Raw genomic sequence first — 6,449 nt, 5'->3', positions numbered from 1 at the left:
AAAAACGAACATGTGTTTTATATTATTAAAATTTATAGAAAATTAGTGTCTTTAATAATATATGATATTGTAACAACAAGATTATATATTACATTATTGTGGGGGATTGACTAATCTAGCAACCAAAGAAAGTTTTGATTTCACAACCTACCCTAATTATGATTGTCACAAGGGCTTGATACATGTATAAATATGCCCGTCGTGTCAGTTTTAAAATACTTTTATAATATTTACCTCTAGTGTGTATATATGTGCCATTCATTGCCACTTTAATTTTCCTTAGCAGTATCTGTTATTGTATTCTTTTATACATGTTGGTTTTGTTTTTCATATAATATCCAAGACAGATTTTTTCCTTAGGCAAACAACTCAGATGAGACTGTATCCCCTTACATATTTCCTTTAAAACTTTTGTTTGGTGTTGATTATTTTTATTTTGATATGAGATAAGATGCAAATAAGGAGATAGACATGAGCCGGATTCAGATATTTTCATATTTGTTAAAGTGGTATATAAAAAAGATCAGACTTAAAAATAACAAACCCAATTAACCCGACAAGATATTTGTTCATAATAATTTTTTTTTTATTTAGCTAATGCCTCGACAACTAATGGACATTGGCATGGTAGGTACGGAGAATGTTTGCAGTTAGGTACCTAGTGTCATGTGTAGTATGTGTGTTCAGTGTCTTGTTACTTTGCAAAGTCGACGTCATTGTCTTTGCAAAGAGACGCTAATTGTATCCGAACGTCTGCGGTCCCTCCGGTAAGTACCGATCCCACAAGGACAGAAACTATTTTCCCACAAGGACAGAAACAAGGACAGAGAGGAGAATTAATTTAAAGTTATGTTAATGTTACGTTTATATTACGAGAGAGCATTGAAATTAAGTTATTGTTTTTTTTCTGTTCGAATTTTTTACGCCGTCTTACAGCTCCATTTTTGGTCCTATTCTGACATAGGTTGCTGCTTTTTCTAGATTCTTGCTGTCATTGCTTCATCGATATGATCAGGTCAACTTCTTCGAAGTAGTCCTTCCTTTTTTCTTCTTTTCCTCTATTTTCTTCTTATTGAAAAGTAGTCACAAAATGAGTTTAGCTTTATACAAGGCAGATCAACAACAGATGCAATTTTCATTTCAGTTAATGGAAAATTCAAGAATAAAGAAACAAACGCGCATATGGTATTCATTGATCCTGAGAAAACCTAGTATGTAGAGTTCCTCGAGAGATTCTGTGGTAAGCACTAAATAAGGAAGGAGTTCCTGGTGAATATGTAAAGATTGTGATAGGCTAAAATGGTTTGGTCATCTTCACGTCGAGACGTTAATCAACCAATGTGAGCAATTGCTGATCTACAGGTTACTGCTAGGAGTAGAAGAAAAAGATCTAAGAAGACCTGGGGAACGTAAATATAATGATATAGATTCTAGTTTAGACGTTGTTGAAGTGCTCCTGACTCGTCGCCAATAATCGCATACCGTAGGTTGTTAATAATTGTTCTCGCGTTTATTTTATCACGTCTTCTGTACCTTGTCTGGGTTATAGATCCATATCGTCTATCTTCAATAAAGATATACAATCTACTCTTTATTATCTGAATAGGTAATAAAGAACAAAGGGAATAGTTCGCATCTCTAAAGGACTCCTCATTGTATTTAGACGAAGCAACGAAGCACTAAAAAGCCCAAAACCTAGGAATTTTGTGCAGTAAAATGAATCGTCATGGAACTTTTTGCATTCGATTAGAGAGAGTATCAGGCAACTTTGTGAACTAAATTCATCTAGGGCAAAAATTTTTGTGCATAAGAAAATGCATTTTAAAAGTGCATCTCGAAGAGGTGAAAATGAAAATTTTAGAACTTGGGAAATATTGACGGAAATGAGTTGAATTTTTATACTCGGGGGTTTTGGGGGTCGCTGAGTACGAATTTCATGTCGGCGATGGTCTCCAAGATACCTGGTGCCCAGTGTGGAACTCGTTGCCTGGAGATTTATGTAATAATAATTAAAAATAAGTCAATATCCATTACACGGCGGTTTTTTGGGGTCGCTGACCACGAATTTAATGTCGGCGGTGGTCTCCAAGATACCTGGTGCCTAAAGTGGAACTCGTCGCGAGGAGTTTTTAGTTATAATTATTCAAAATTAGTCAAAAACTATTACCCTAGTGGTTTTGAGGGTTCCTGAGTACGAATTTCATGTCGGCGATGGTGCCCTAGGTACCTGATGCCAAGGGTTGGAACTCGTTGCCTAGCGTTTTATGTTGTAACCATTCAAAATCAGTCAATAACCATTACTCGTGGGGCTTTTGGAGTTGCTAAACACAATTTAATGTTGGCGGTGGTCTCCAAGGTACCTGGTTCCTAGGGTGCAACTCGTCGCCTGGAGTTTTATGTCATAATTAATCAAAATCAGTGAAAAACCATTAATCTGGGGGTTTTGGGGGTCGCATAGTACGAATTTCATGTCGGCGATGGTCTCTAACTTACCTGGTGCCCAGGGTGAAACTCGTCGCCTGGAGTTTTATGTTGTAACCATTCAAAACCAGTCAATAACCATTACTCAGGGGTTTTTGGGGTCTCTGAGTACGAATTTCATGTCGACGATGGTCTCCAAAGTACCTGGTGCCTTATATTCATTCAAAATCAGTCAATATCCATTACTTCGATGTTTTGGGGGTCGCCAAATATATTTTTCATTAATAATTTTTCTTAAAACACTTTTATATTATATCCTAAAAAATTACCTATTTAAAAATTATTTTAAAATTTTGTCGCTTTTAAAGCAGTTGTCGTTAAATTTTGACACTAATGACATTTATGAAATTTTGAAATAATTGGCATTTCAAGGGTAATTAAGTTATATCAGCGAGTTTTTGTGTTTTCTGCGGTATTATTTTAATTTTTAGATTTCTAGTCTGCTTTTATATAAAAAACAGTGGTTTTTAGAACTCTTTAGCGACGTATTAGTATAATATAATGTTGATGGATTACCGTCGAAGGCCGATATGATCAACCAAAATAGAAGATATATATGGTGATTTTTCTATTGACTTTTTTGGGTGTGAATCTGTCTTTTTATTTTACTGCTCCTGGTTTAAAAACAAAGCATAGTATATATGTGAATACCTCCAAGCAACACTTTTATGTAGATTTGTTCTTTTAAAAATTTTTAATTAATTATAAAAAAAACATCTAAAAAGTGATACCGTATTTAAAGCAGAGTAAGTTTTTAATGTTGGTGTTTTGAAAAAGTCATATATTTTATACTTATTAATTTTGTTAATTACAGAATAAATAATAATATTATAATATCAAGCTGTTTAAGATTGGTATTAAAGGAATTTTCATTATCTACAGTCTATAGCTGCGCTCTTTTATAATTTTGGGTTTCGAAATTGCGGAAGAGAGAAATTTGTGTAACTTCAAGTAAGTAAATATATTTTTTTTATTTTATTTTACTTTTTTATTTATACAAATAAATTGATTATGAATAAGTGCACTAGCATTTAATTTAACACGTATTTTTTAGATTATTGTATACCTACCTTGAAGACCATCGCCAACATGAAATTGATGCCCAACGACCCCTAAAACCTTCATAGTAATGGTTATTGACTGAGTTTGTATGATTATACCATAAAACTCTAGGCGACGAGTTCCACTCTGGGCACCAGGTACTTTGGAGACCATCACCGTCATGAAATTCATGTTCAGCGACCCCCAAAACTCCCCGAGTAATGGTTTTAAAAGATTTGTAATAATTATAACATAAAACTCTAGACGACGAGTCCCACTTTGGGCACCAGGTACCTTGGAGACCATCGAACACATAAAATTATTGTTCAGCGACCCCCAAAATCCTCAGAGTAATGGTTATTGACTGATTTTGAATTATTTAAAATGAAACTCCAGGCGACGAGTTCCTCCCTGGGCACCAGGTACACAGGAGACCATCGCCGTCATGAAATTCGTGCTCAGCGACCCCCAAAACCCCCGCGTAATGGTTTTAAATGATTTGGAATAATTATAACATAATACTCCAGACGACGAGCTCCACCCTGGGCACCAGGTATCTTGGAAACCATCGACCACATGAAACTCTTGTTCAGCGACCCCCAAAACCCTCAGAGTAATGGTTATTGACTGATTTTGAATGATTATAATATAAAACTACAGGCGACGAGTTCCACCCTGGGCACCAGGTATCTTGGAGACCATCGCCAACACTAAATTCGTGGCCGACGACCCCAAAAACCCCTGAGTAATGGATATTGACTGATTTTTAATGATTATAACGTAAAACTCTAGGTGACGAGTTCCACCGTGGGCACCAGGTACCTTGGAGACCATCGCAGATATGAAATTCGTACTCAGCGATCCCCAAAACCCCTGATTATAAAAATTCAACTCATTTCCATCAATATTTCCCGAGTTCTAAATGTTTCATTTTCAGCTCTTCGAGATGCACTTTTAAAATGCATTTTCTTATGCACAAAAATTTTTGCCCTAGATGAATTTAGTTCACAAAGTTGCCTGACACTCTCTCTAATTGAATGCAAAAAGTTGCATGACGATTCATCTTACTGCACAAAATTCCTAGGTTTAATGCTTCGTTGCTTCGTCTAATTATCAGTTCGTCGGTTTCATTTTATTCTATGCTCAAGAATGCTCTATGTTTCGAACATACGCTTTTTATAAAATAACGTTTCTTGTTCATTGGCGGATTGATACTTCTATGAAATATTGTCTTCTAATGTCTTCACTCCTCGTTCGATCTCTCAGCGTATTTCCTGTATCTCTTCTCAGTAATCTCACCTCTGCCGTTTCCAGTAGTCTTTGTGTTTTTGTGCCGGGTCTCTTTGGTCAGTTTGGGCTAGGCCAAACTAGTTTGTCCTAAACGCAATAGAATAAACTAGTAAGCCCTTTATTGGGACCGTGCAAGTTCGGCAAAGCGACCCCTATTTCTTCGCTCTGTACTTTTATTCGCACTTTTAATTATATTGGCCAATTACATTAGTCCTGGTTACTGGATAATTGTCAAGACCATAGTCCAAAAAAATAGTAAGAAGAAAAAATAAGATTCAGGTTATGTTATGAAAACGTGAACGTATGTAGTAAATAAAATTAGTTATTAAAATGCAGTACTGCACTCAAAATACAATTAATTAAATTTACCTTTATATAATTTTTGCATATCATATCAATATTGTGGAGCAATATATAATTTTTCTGCTTCAATGACAGAAGGTATGAAATATACGTCAATTTGACAATTTCAATTGACAATATGAATTATTTAAGATAGTTGCAATATTTCTCCGCGACTCGCGCACGGTCGTTCTCGTTTCCCTTTCCAAGTACTTGCACACCGCGAATAACATACCTACAATATTAAAATAAATAGATAAACTGAATAAAATACTCTGTAATTGGAACATAATCATCTTTAGTAAAAGATAATGGGCCTATTGAATAAAAAGAAGTATTTGCTTTTACTTCCTCGTATTTAAGTATTTACTTAATAGTAATTAAATAAAGCATTAAAAAAATGATTTTATTAAATTACTATTAAGTAAATACTTGTGTAAAAGCAAATACTTCTTTTTATTCAATAGACCCCATGAGTCGTCGTTAAAATTATTGGAAAATTGTTGGTATTACAAACAATCATATTATAAAAAATAATCAGTGTTTTTTATAAAAGACATAGTAATTATACCTTTATTATAAAAATTAGTATTTATTTTTCATGGAGTGCGTTGGTGGCCCTTATTGCGGAGTATTATTGTCTTCCTGCACTTGCATCTGTTTGTGGAACAGTTTTTGTTGCAGCTACATTTGACAAAACCTTGTGCTGATCCAACTGAACCTCTCATAGCTACATCCCTTAACGATATTTCAGTGCCTTAGTTTATATCTACTACCTACATCTAAAAAAGTTTGATGGCAAATGTCGAATTCTGATCTGAAAACAATTAAACACCTTTTAGAGATATTAATACCCCAAAAAAATGGGTATGGTCTAGGTAGAAGAGAATGGAGTAGACGCTCCAACCATAGAGGAAGTTCTCGAAGCCATTAAGGCCCAGAAAAACATTAAAGCTCCGGGAGTTGACGAAATACCAGCAGAAATACATATATAAGGTAGGTGGCGACCACCTAGCAAGTCACATCCATGCGCTCATCAAAGACGTGTGGCAAGAAGAGAAAATACCCGACGACTGGAAGAAAAGTATAGTATGCCCGATCTATAAAAAAGGAGACAAACTCCAGTACAAAAACTACCGTGGAATCTCTCTACTGTGTACAGCATATAAAGTACTCACGTATATTATAAACCAGCGGCTCCAACCACTAGCAGAAAATATTGGAGAATATCAGACGGGCTTCCGACGGGGAAGATCGACACTGGATCAAATATTTACAGTCAAACAGATCTTGAG

Source organism: Diabrotica virgifera, chromosome 3, assembly GCF_917563875.1.
Source record: "Diabrotica virgifera virgifera chromosome 3, PGI_DIABVI_V3a".
Lineage (NCBI taxonomy): Eukaryota > Metazoa > Arthropoda > Insecta > Coleoptera > Chrysomelidae > Diabrotica > Diabrotica virgifera.
The sequence above is the reverse complement of the archived record's forward strand: the minus strand, read 5'-3'. Positions refer to the sequence as shown.